General features: G+C 45.9%; 1 protein-coding gene across 1 annotated transcript in view; it reads right to left on the bottom strand.

The window, feature by feature from the left end:
- Positions 1 to 12,809, bottom strand: part of LIMCH1 (LIM and calponin homology domains 1) — a 201,957-nt gene that overhangs the window by 125,960 nt on the left and 63,188 nt on the right. The gene's annotated exons all lie outside the window — the stretch shown is intronic.

The raw sequence follows: 12,809 nt of genomic DNA, 5'->3' as shown, positions 1-12,809 counted from the left end.
TGCTGTGGCAAGCCCAAGGTCACCCAGCTAACTGCATGCTGGGGAGTGCAGAATCGAACCTGGCTCACCAGATTAGAAGTCCACACTCAGAACCACGACACCAAATTGGCTCTCCCTTCCCAATGCCTCCCCCTTCCCAGTACCATCAGCAGATCATGGCTTATTTAAGGGCATGGAATATCCACATAGTATGTGTATCGTCCAGTAATTATTACATAGGCAATCTGGACAAACATCTTAATAGCCGTGAATGGTGGTTCACAAGAGAAGCAAACAGGCTTCTCAGTCACTGCCCTGAAGATCATAGGTGCAAGGTCAGATGAATGGAACCGGTTTTCTCCACTAAACTTAAACCAAAAGAATCAATAAGATGGGGGGGGGGAGCTCTGTCCCCTTCTTTCTGTCATTGCACCTGCGGTGTCCCTGCTTTTCAAAGTGAAACCTGCCTGTCTCTCTCCTGCCGCCCAGTTCCAGATCCCAGACTTTTATCTATTCCTTGATGGCATGAAGATTAAATGACACCTGCGGTCTTCAGTGCATATGTCAGAGCCTGAGACAGGCAGGGCAATGCCCATGCCACACTGCAAGCTCCGACAGAATGGCTTCTTCGACTGATTTTGGGAAGGATGCACAGCTCTACATCTCCTCTCTCTCTTTTTGTGTATGCCAAAACCAACAATGGGAGATTGAGGTGATTTCGCTCATGGGTGAACCTGGCCTTAGCACAGGCTAGTCCAAAGATTCTGGCTCCTCCTTCTTCTGTCTCATGATTGTGATGTCATATAATTTGTTGCCACATGTTTGTAGCATGTCTTGCCGCATTGATTATACCTTGAAGACACTGATAGGACAGGGCTAGCCCAAGCAAGCCAAATCTCTTCAGATCTTGAAAGCTAAGCAGGCAGGGATGACCCCAGCAAGTATTTGGATGGGAAGCCTCCAATGATTTGAGTGGTAGTTCCTCCAAAGAACACTAGGGGTCAGGATGCAGAGGCAGACAATGGCCAACCACCTCCAAACATCCCTTGTCTGGCTGCCAGACAATCCTTAGATCTCCTGGCTACACAACACATACCATACAATAATATAATATCAATAAGTAATGATGCAGGCACTGAAACAGTTTATTGGTTCCAGTTGTTGCTGCACACAATCACAGGGTCCAGGTTTTGACCTAAAGAGCCTTAAATTGCTTGGCTATCTAAAGCAGGGGTAGTCAACCTGCGGCCCTCCAGATGTTCATGGACTACAATTCCCATGAGCCCCTGCCAGCAAACGCTGGCAGGGGTTCATGGAAATTGTAGTCCATGAACATCTGGAGGGCCACAGGTTGACTCCCCCTGATCTAAAGGACTGTCTTATCCTCTGTCAACTGGCCCACTTATGAAAAAGGTATTATCAGCAGAGGCCTTGTTCCGCCATCTTTGAGAAGTTAGAAGTAGCGACTACAAACAGAGGCTAGCCTTTCATGGAGAACCACCTCAAATGCTCATCTGTGAACTTTTAAAGGATCTTCAACGTGTTTTTTTTTTTAAACATTAAAGCAATTCTGTTTTAGTCGCTGTCTCCTTACTGTCTACCATGTGATAATGAAGGTAACAATTGGATGTAATTTTTCACTGGGTGTGCCTGTGGCAGTTATCTGCAGGCTAGAAATACAGCCCTGGAAGACACTGCATGACTCACTGCTTCCTACATAGCCAGAGATGGAAAAACACACCAATTTATTTTCCCGCACGACCAGTCAAGACTGTTTGCGGTGCTGTGTAGTGGCCGTTCCTGTGACAGCTTATTTCTCCCTGCTGCTTGAGACAGAGGGAGGTTTTGTTGGTGGGGCGTGGGGGGTGGGGGGCGAGGGGGCGGGGAGATGCCAGCTGAAACAATGCCTGGCTCTTTTCGTATTGTCGGAACACCTGCTGCTCCCTTCGGCACAGTCTCATCCATTATGTAACACGCCACTGGTGATGGGACCGCAAGCCATAATTCTGAAACGGCGTCAACGCAAAGCAACAGAAAAGGGGCAATTTCTCACTTTGCCTTTAGAAATGTGATCTGTTCTTCCTTAATTCCTGTTTGCGCTGCCACTGCTTGTTTTTACATAACAACTTGTACTAACCACCGGGAAGACAAAGACGGAAAGGAAAAGGAGAATAGCCAAGGATAAGCGTTTTTCCAAAAGCGGATGGATACCAGGCAGAAGGGACTGAAACCAATTTATTAAAAACTATTGCTACCTTCAGTGTGAAGTCAGGAAAGAAGGTCTACCATTTATACACAGAATTAAACAAGATCCTCCTGGATGAAGATTTTATTCACTTTTACCTATTACACCCTGAAGCTTATTACACCCTGAAGCTTCAGAGGGGTGTTAGTCTCCAGGTGGGACCTGGATATGCCCTGGTATTATGGCTCATCTCCAGACTAAAGAGATCAGTTCTCCTGGAGAAAATGGCTACTATACCATGCTGGTTCTAATGGTGTTCCTGTCTTGCGTAGGCTGCCTCGTACAGGCAATACTAAGTCCAACTATTTCTCTACAACTTCCTATTGTATCTGCTTATTGTGCACTAGAATTCCTGCTGACCCTATTCTGCCTATCCAACAACAATTTGGAGGGGATCTTCATGCATTCCACGTACTTTTTATTGGACCTTGTTTTAAACCAGCCTGTTTAGTAGCATCTTATCAATCTACCCATCCTACCATTCAACTGTGGTGCATATCAATATCACTAAACTTAATAAAGCTCAAGTGGACAATTCAGTCCTTACCGGATTGGCCTTCCCTGGGATGTGCCACCAACAAAGAGTGAAAGCAGTCTGCCAAAGAGGATCAATCAGTTTAAACTGCACTCTGCCAATGAGGGCCAGTCATGCCAAATTGCATGCAGGCAACTCACTCTCTACCTGATTGGCCATCCCTGGGGGAGAGAGCTAATAGGGAGAGAGCACTCTATCAATGAGGATCAATTAGTTCAATTGCACTCTGGCAATGAGTGCCAATCAGCTCAAATTGCACTCTGGCAATGAGGGCCAATCAGCTCAAATTGCACTCTGATAATGAGGGCCAATCAGATCAAATTGCATTCATTCCTATCTGATCCCCCCCCCCGAAATATTCCCCCAATAGGAGAAGGCCCTCAGTCAGGAATGTCCTGCCCTGGTAGTTTAGCCCCAATCAGGAGGGAGTCCTCAGCCAGGAATGGCTAATAAGAAAATCGGTTCTCTGCTTCCAAGGCAGCCAGGAAAATCCTCTGCCTTGGGATTGTTTACTCATTAGGAAGTCACGCAAGATTTCCAATTTGCAACCTGGAAAGGGAGGAATGCTTTGGGGGTAACCCTCACAGGCAATTGTGGCAGGGAAAATAATGCTGATGTTGGGTGGGGCTGGGAAGATACAGACTTTCTATTTCCATTTGGATACCCCCTTGGTCTTGCTGCAGTCTTTCCCAGACCATCCCAACAAAGAAAAATCGAGACCAATTACATGGAAGATGAAGAAACTGGTGATGGGATACAGAAGTACCATGAGGCTATAAGGACATGGGGGAGGGGGGAGACACTGTTTCCCAGTGGCACCTTGCCTGTAGCACCTTCCCAGTAGGTTGGCTTTTATATTCTGATTTTCACTGACCAAAGGAGTGCCAGAGTAGCTTACAATCGCCTTCCCTTCCTCTCCCCACAACAGACACCCTGTGAGGTAGGTGAGGCTGAGAGAGCTCTAAGAGAAACTGCTCTGTGAGAACAGTTTCTAACAGGATTGTGGTTAGCTGAAGGTCACCCAGCATGTGGATGAGCAGAGAATTAAATCCAGCTTGCCTCATTAGAAGTCACTGCTCTTAACCACTACACCAGGGGTAGTCAACCTGTGGTCCTCCAGATGTCCATGGACTACAATTCCCACGAGCCCCTGCCAGCAAATGCTGGCAGGGGCTCATGGGAATTGTAGTCCATGGACATCTGGAGGACCACAGGTTGACTACCCCTGCACTACACCAAGCTGTACAGATTGCTACTCCCTTAAAGAGATGTAGCTAGATCAAGGGCAAAAGAAACTGTTGCAGGAGGATATTGTAAGTCGTTTTTTTACTTGCTCACTGACTGTTATAGGATTCTTTTCCTTTAAATTCAGACCTTCTGGCCAATGGCTTCTCAGAGCAATCCAAGGAGGGAGGCACTCAGGTATTTCTTACATGGAGAGGTGATTCTGTGGTTAATAAGGTTTGCAATTTGAGAAGGAGGAATGCTTTTGTTTTCTGTGTCCTCTTTCTCTTTGTGTGTGTATAGAGGGGAGTACTACACAGCCCTCCCCCTCTCCATTACAAGCAGCCCTTTCCTCCAGGGGAACTGATCTCTGCAGTCTAGAGAGGAACTTTCATTCTGGGGGATCTTCAGGTCCCACCTGGAGCGTGGCATCTCTGAACACTGGCACAATGCCACAGAGATCCCCCCCTCCCACAAAGACCCCCCTTTCTCTAGAGGGATTTATCTCTGTTACCTGGCAATGAATTGCAATTCCAGCAAATCCGCAGGTCCCAACTGGAGATTGGCATCCTGCAACCTTTCTGGGGCCACAGAGTTCCCCCCTCTCATGCAAGCTATTTTATCTCCAGTGGCCTGGAGATGAGTTGTCACTGCAGAGTCCCCCCTCCAAAACAGCCGTTTTCCCTTGGGGAGCTGATCTCTATAGTCTGCAGATGACCTCCAGCTCCAGGAGATTTCCAGGCCTCACCTGGAGGCTGGTGACCCCTGGGTCAGGAATGTTCCTTGAGGTTTGGAGGCGAGGCCTCAAGACCCCAGGTGTGAGCAGAAGCTTTTGCCAAGTAGCCAGCCCCCAGGAAGGCCACAGTGCAGGTGCACATCCTAGCACCCGTTGTTCCCCTACATGCAACGGGCTTTGCATCTAGTATGTGTATATTTACACCTTGCTGTGTGTGCTAGAGAAAGCTCTGTATCACAAAAGCTTATGCTGGGACCAATCCTAGAACTGCCTGATCCTTCATCCCTTCCTTTTTGTCTTGGCAATTGTTCATGTCAAAGCTGACTTTGAAAACTGAAATGGCAATTAGAAGAGACTCCAATAATTCTTCCTTTCCTTATCTTAAAAAAAAACAAAAACCCAGCCTTGGCGTGGGAGGCGAACGAAAGAATCTTCCTTTGCAAATCCCATTCCAATTATTTTATTTCTAATTTCCAGAAGCACATTGGCTGAAAAGCCCCGTCGAGAGAAACTCAAAGGCCACTGTGCAGAGACCAGCAGCTTCAAAACACATCTTAGAAAGATCTAAGAAGGCACATGGAAAATAGATGTTCCACACATGCAGTTAATTAGCAAACACACCCAGGGATTTTCTTGCAATGTTTTTTTTTTAAGGCCACCAAAAAAACTATTACTTACCAACCAGTCTCTTTGAAAGCATTTTAGTACAATCATGCTATTAAATCTTCAGGGACCGAAATGTGTATATTATTATTAGGGTCTTGCCAGCCAAACAGTTGCATGGGAAGAAAAGAAACCAGCATCCTCAGAGTCACCGGGAACAGAAGTCTCCCACATCCCATCCCTTCCCCTGGTTGCCTCAGTTTTCCCATTACATGTTGTCTGCATCATTCCTTGGAAATTGAACAGGAACAACTGATTGTATTGCTTTGTCATTTTAGAGTGGGACAAGGAATTCAGCTTTTTCTGTGTCAGAAGATGTTAGCACATGTGTGCTGGGGTGGGGATGGGGTAAAATCAAGGAAACAGGCTCTGTCCAGCCTCACACTCATTAGCATGTATGTGTACAGGTAGCAGTCCTGGCCTGGACAGCCGAGGCTAGCCCAACCTTGTCCAGTCTCAGAATCTAGGCAGAATTAACCCTATTTAGTTCCTGGATGGGAGACCGCCCAGGACCACTATGCAGGTCAAGCAACAGCAAACTGCCTCTGAATTTGTCTTGCCTTGGAAACCCTATGGAGTAGCTGTAAGCAAAAAAAAAACCCATGTATATGTAACAATCTCCCCATGTGATAACAAACACTGCCCCCCAAAGAGCAAGGTTGCCAGCTGTGCAGAGGAAGAAGAAGAAGAGTTGATTTTTATACCTCACTTTTCACTGCCTAGAGAAGTCTCAAAACGATTTACAATCGCCTTCCCTTCGTCTATCCAAAACAGACATCCCTGTGAGATAGGTGGGGCTGAGAGAGCTCTGATAGGACTGCTCTGTGAGAACAGCTCTAACAGGACCGTGACTAGCCCACGGTCCCCCAGCTGGCTGCATGTGGAGCTCGCCAAATTAGAACCCGTTGCTCTTAACCACTACACCAACTTACGAGACCTTACAGAGCAGTTTCGAGAAGATGGAAGACCCAAAGTGTATGGCAGGGGTAGTCAAACTGCGGCCCTCCAGATGTCCGTGGACTACAATTCTCAGGAGCCCCTGCCAGCATTTGCTGGCAGGAGCTCCTGGGAATTGTAGTCCACGGACATCTGGAGGGCCGCAGTTTGACTACCCCTGGTGTATGGTGTCCCCTTCTGGAACTATTGCCCATTCACTTCTTCTTCTTTTTTTTTTTAGGGAGGGGGAACCATTGGATTCACACTCAGTCCCCACACCTGTTGTTTTTCCTTTATGCCAATTGAAACGTCTTACCAAATATGCTGTTCCTGCTTTAACTGTATCCCTACCTATATGTAACATTTAAGGAAAGCTGTTTCAAATGTAAATGAAGGAGGTACGACTGCTCTTACTCCTCTCTCGGTTGATGTTTGGACCCAGAGTTGAGCTTGTTGACCTCAGGGCTATCACTGAACTCAAAATGTCTGTATTGGTATGCCGATCGACAGCCATTCACCAGGTTCTGATATCTGCCTGAATCCGATCTCAGCTCTAATTGCCCCGTTAATTATGCATCTGAACTCTAGCCAAACCTCCTTGGCACTTAAACCACCAGCACCACCAACAACAACCTTCTTTCTACTTATATGTATGCTTGGGCAACCTTCTGTTTCCTTCTATCTGAAGAAGTGCGCACGCACATGAACGCTTATACCTCCAATAAAATTTTATTGGTCTTAAAGGCGCCTCTGGACTAAAACTTTGTTCTGCTGCTTCAGACCAAGACCTACCCAAATCTATCTACTCACACTTCCTAGCGCTGCTAGAAGTCCAAGATGATAATGTCATCATGTAGGAACACAACCTTAATTCAGTTGCATAACAGAAAAATCTCCAGTTTACTAGTTAAATCTCTTGCTAGGATGCATAACCGTTCAGCGCTGGTCGTGACGGGCCGCTTTTTGCATCTTCCCTACTGTTTGTGCACCTTCGGTGAAACAAGTAGGATTTCTCAGGTGCAACCGGAGTGCCCCTTACATTCCAGCCTAAGATGTCATTGCCTTTTACCATGTTTGGTGACCTTCTATGATTCTACTTCAAGCAGGGTGGTCACCTTCCCTACTGTCAGATCCAAACCCTACTATAACTTTGGATGTTGCAAAAAAAAAAAGAAAAAGAAAGAAAATTAAAAAAAACTACGTTTGTCTTTTGCAAAATAGATAAGAGACTGTGATTGAAATTCCAGGTTGTTATTCTGCTCACGACATTGAGCTGTGGGGCTTTTATTGGCCAGGGACGAGTTAAATCTCTTTAATTTACTTAGGTAAGAACCCAAGATGTTTGCTTTGCGTTATTTCTCCGAGCCACAAGTCAATACACAGTGCGATTTACTCCCAGGCTAATGACCAAAAATTATGCTGTGGTCTTTGGTCAGCATTTCAAAGCCAGATATTTCTTTAAAGTTTGTTTTATGTCAAGAAGTTTACAGGCTGCAGAAACAAAAGCGGGTTTGGACGGATTAAACCCGCCTCTGAATGTGATTTAGCAGACCCACAAAGCTCTTCCCGGGGTGTTTTTCGCACTGCAGCCCTTGACCACATCCTGCAGTTGATTACCAAAGACCCTTTCCCTCACCCTTCCTCCATTCCTTGAACTTAACTGAGAAATTTGGGGAATGGAGGGTATGTAGCAGAACTGTAAAGTAACTCTTTCCCAAGACTTCTCAGAGCAATGTATGGGGCACGACTCGCGTTTCATTCAGTTCACCAGTTCTCATTCAGGAAACCTTTCCCCACAGATGTCCATAATGTCCAAGCATGTCCTCTCAGGTAAGAGGTGCAATTCCAAGACTAGAGAGAGGTCCTGGGTGTGCGCCTGAGTCCAAAGGAGGCACGACTTCCCAGGCAGAGATGCATCACTGGCAGAAGTAAAAATACAGCCTCGAGTTAACATTAGAATCTTAAGAATCACAGACTTGGAAGGGGCCAGACAGGCCATCTAGTCCAACCCTCTGCTGCTTGAAAGATCAACCGAAAGCAGTGGTTCTCAACTTTCCTAAAGCCGCGACCCTTTAATACAGTTCCTCATGTTGTGGTGACCCCCAACCATAAAATTATGCAAGTGTTCTTTCACAGAAATTAAACCAAAACTGACCAATGGCGTGAAGATCCATCATTCATGATTGTATATACATTGGTTTTTTCCAGGGTTTCTCAGTTCAGTTCTGCCTCTTGTCCCACCATGCCGATCTCGCTCTTTTCTGCTGCTCCAGACAGAAGAATACTCTGTCTCAATCTACCCCGCAAGGCTGTTGTGTAGATGGCACACACACACCCCGGCCAAGCTGCCACGACCTCTGCAAAAGGGTCGTTCGACCCCCAAAGGGGTCCCAAACCCCATATTGAGAACCACTGACCTAAAGCAGTGGTCCCCAACCTTTTTATCACCGGGGACCACTCAACGCCTTTTACTGAGGCCCGGTGGGGGGGGGGGTAGTTTACTCCTCTACTCTCAACCACTGCCCTAACACTCTCTGATCGCTATGGTAATGTTTAAACATCCCTTCAAAATAAGATACAGACACGCCACAACAATGAACATAAGGAACATTTTATTTTCATGGAAATTTTAACTCATGACAATGACAAATCAATGGGAACCCTGAGCTTGTTTCTCTGCAACAAGATAGTCCCATCTGGGAGTGATGGGAGACAATGACACCCGAAGTGTGTTGTAAAGGGCCGGGGGGATGAAGTAAAGGGCCGGGGGGGGGGGGGAGAAGGCGTCCTTCAGGGCCCACCTCCAATTAGTCGAAGGACCATATGTGGTCCGCAGCCCACAGGTTGGGGATCGCTAACCTAAAGCATCTATGAGAAGTTTTTGTGCAGACACTGCTTGAAGACTGCCAGTGAGAGGGAGTTCGCCACTCCCTTACGCATCCAATTCCTCTCCTGAGCTACTCTTACTGTAAAAAGAAAAATTCTAATATCCGCCTGGTAGCTTTCTGCCCATATTTGAAATCCATCATTATGACTTCCGTCTTTTGCTGCCAATAGGAATAGTTTCCTGCCCTTCTCTCAGTGACAGCCCTTCAAATACCTAAAGAGGACCACCATGTTCCCTCTCAACCTCCTCTTCTTCAGTCCCTCAGCCTTTCCTCACAGGGCTTGGCCTCTGTCTATGGCCATTGATACAATGAATGACAGACTTCCTTTGACCAAGATGGCCTTAGAAATTGTGGCACAAAGTGGGACTCCATTCTGAAGTGAACAGCAATTTTAACATTTCTGTTCCAGACCTCCTTTGCTCCTTCGGCTGATGCTGCCGGCTTCAGTCAACTTGAAAGCGGATGTTACACAAGCGGAGCGAATCCGCCGATGGAAGGCCCGCCACCCGTCGCTCAGCGCTGCTTTCCAGATGTTCCTTCACAAAGCACTCGGCGCCATTTTTAAAGTCATTACTGGCACCAGATGGCCAAGTTTATAGTTCAGGCCGCTTTTATAATTATTTACAATTGCTAGATCGAGTTTGTGAACTCGACCCAACAGCCCATTAGCACTTTGCAAAGAGGGAAGGAGTTATAGCTCTATAAAACTTCCCCAGGGAACTTTGTACCAGGAACGTCATCCTTATGGTAGGCTAAATCTCTGGTATTTCCCCCCATCCCACCCCCCCACCCCCATTCTCATTCTTTTCTAAAATAGGAGTGAAGCAGGCACATTTGACTGAGACCAACAACATGTGAGAGAACATGTGAGATACTGGTACACAAGTAAAATTTTAATACACAAAAGGCTTTGTCTGCATAAACAGAATCATTCTTGCATTTTAACAGTTTACTAGTGTTCAAATCATATCAAAAGGCGAACTAATCTTCAAGCCAATGGCACAATTCATCTAAAATAATTAGATCTTTAAAAAAAAGAGGTAAAGGCATTTTTTCCCAGTAGTAAGCAGGCATTGGACCACAGAAATAACACTGAATGGATCAGGTTGGAGAAATGCCTCTCAAAATAAGTTTTTAAACTTGGCCACAAATGTTCAGCACAAGAAGGAATAGCAGCTAAACCTAGATATTGGTCCTGTTTTGCAAATATCCAGTGCAAACGTCAACTGGCCTTCATTAGATTCTTCTTGTAGTAGATTCCAGGGCAGGTTTGGGATTCTAGTGGTCTATCATATGCCTAGCTACATAGATTGATCTGACTAGAGGACTTCAAACATCTGTACAGAGGTCCCATCTGATCCGGATGAGAAATTCTTGGTCATCTTAGACCCCACTCGTATTAAAGCCAGTGTCACATAGGGGCTACCGAGTTTGAATAAGCTCTGAGAGATCCAAGTTTGAAACCTACCCAACTCCTGCTCCGGAACGAAAGATTTGTGGATGATTTTGGCTCATGGCCTCTCTCATCCCAAGCTAGTTCACCGAGTTCACCAAGAGCCAGTTTGGTGTAGTGGTTAGGAGCGCGGACTTCTAATCTGGCATGCCAGGTTCGATTCTGCACTCCCCCACATGCAGCCAGCTAGGTGACCTTGGGCTCGCCACGGCACTGATAAAGCTGTTCTGACCGAGCAGTGATATCAGGGCTCTCTCAGTCCCACCCACCTCACAGGGTGTCTGTTGTGGGGAAAGGAAGGGGAAGGCAACTGTTAGCCGCTTTGAGCCTCCTTCAGGTAGGGAAAAGCGGCATATAAGAACCAACTCTTCTTCTTCTTCTTCTTCTTCTTCTTCTTCTTCTTCTTCTTCTTCTTCTTCTTCTTCTTCTTCTTCTTCTTCTTCTTCTTCTTCTTCTTCTTCTTCTTCTTCTTCTTCTTCTTGTGATGATAAAAGGGAAGAGGGGAGAGTATTGTGTTGGGGAATGCTAAACCCTAGGGAAAGATCTGTGTATGGCCTTTTCACAGCTTCTCCACTCCAACCACTTCCCTCACGTACTTCCTGTTCCCCCTGAGCCAAGCGGTGTTTTGAGGGGGGTGCTGAGCTGCTGTGGAAGGAGGAAGGAGGAAGGCCATATTTCCATCCATGTTACCCCTTCAGTGCATGGAAATTTTAGACAGGATCCAGCTTGTTACCATCAACCACAGATAGGTGATAAAGACTGCCCTCCAACCACATGGGAAACATGGGAAAGTCTTACCACTTAGCAGAGACTCCCAGCTTTCGCATCCGTCAGATACATGGCACAAAAATGTAACACAACATCTTGAATAAACCACCGCTTTAAAGAAACAACACCTTGCCATTGTAGTTAATGGGTCATCTGTACAGAGATAGCACTGATCTTTCCTCAGTGAAATATTTCACCTACTGTGCATGAAGACGGGGGTAATCATCCAATGACCGAATCATAGAATTGGAAGGGACCTCCTGGGTCATCTAGTCCAACCCCTGCACTATGTAGGACACTCACATCCCTATTGCTCATCCACTGTAACCTGCCACCCCCTTAAGCCTTCAAAGAATCAGCCTCTCCGTCAGATGGCTATCCAGCCTCTGTTTAAACATTTCCAAGGATGGAGAACCCACCACCTCCTGAGGAAGCCTGTTCCACTGAGAGACCGCTCAGTCAGGAACTTCTTCCGGATGTTGAGACAAAATTTCTTTTGAATTAATTTCATCCCATTGGTTCTGGTCTGTCCCTCTGGGTCAAGAGGGAACAATTCTGCTCCATCCTCTATATGGCAGCCTTTTAAATACTTGAAGGTAACTTGAAGGTAAGTTAATAAACTCACAAGACATCTTTCAGACAACCTTTGTGGAATGAGCTTGGCTCTCTTTTGCTTTTGCAATTTGATGGCCGGCTATGAGCCCTTCACAGAATTTCAAAAAGCGAACAACTCCCAAACCCAGGAGTGGGGTGGAATAAGGCGAACCAAGATTATTTGTTTGTCTGACCAGATTTTCCACACATGATTTTCAGACTCTAAAGTTTCCACAGAATCAGACAAAGGACAAAAATAGCCAACCCCAGTTCCCCAAAAGCTCAGCACATTTTCCCATTCCCGTGAAGTCCAAATTCAGAATTAACACCTGCAGTCCAAACTGCTACGGCTCTCCTATTGACTTCCCACTGGGAAAAAAAAAACAAACATTCCAAATCCGGGGAAAACACAGACAGTATGCTTTTGTCAGAATTATGTGGTTAGCTCTCAGGAAACACATTTTTGGCTAAATCAGTGCATTTTCATTCCTTTTTTAGGGGGGAAATCTAAGCAGAAATGAAAAACTTTGGGGGGAGTTTAATCATCCCTTCAAAAACTGTTCCAAAGTCATGAAAATCTTTTAGCGCTGACTTAATACTGCAGGAATTTGTGTGTGTTATATTGAACGGGGACGATTCACTATATTTCATGCTGGGGAGCAGCGGAGACAGAACAGGTGGTTATAGAATCAGGACAAAATCCTGCACAAAATCCAGGAGATGTAAATCTAGAATGCGCCAACATTCAAGTCCGCATGCAAACAACTTGCAAACCTTAAATCAATGCA

The sequence above is a fragment of the Paroedura picta genome, chromosome 10 (assembly GCF_049243985.1).
Source record: "Paroedura picta isolate Pp20150507F chromosome 10, Ppicta_v3.0, whole genome shotgun sequence".
In the NCBI taxonomy this organism is placed as follows: domain Eukaryota; kingdom Metazoa; phylum Chordata; class Lepidosauria; order Squamata; family Gekkonidae; genus Paroedura; species Paroedura picta.
This window is presented reverse-complemented; position numbering and strand designations above follow the sequence as displayed.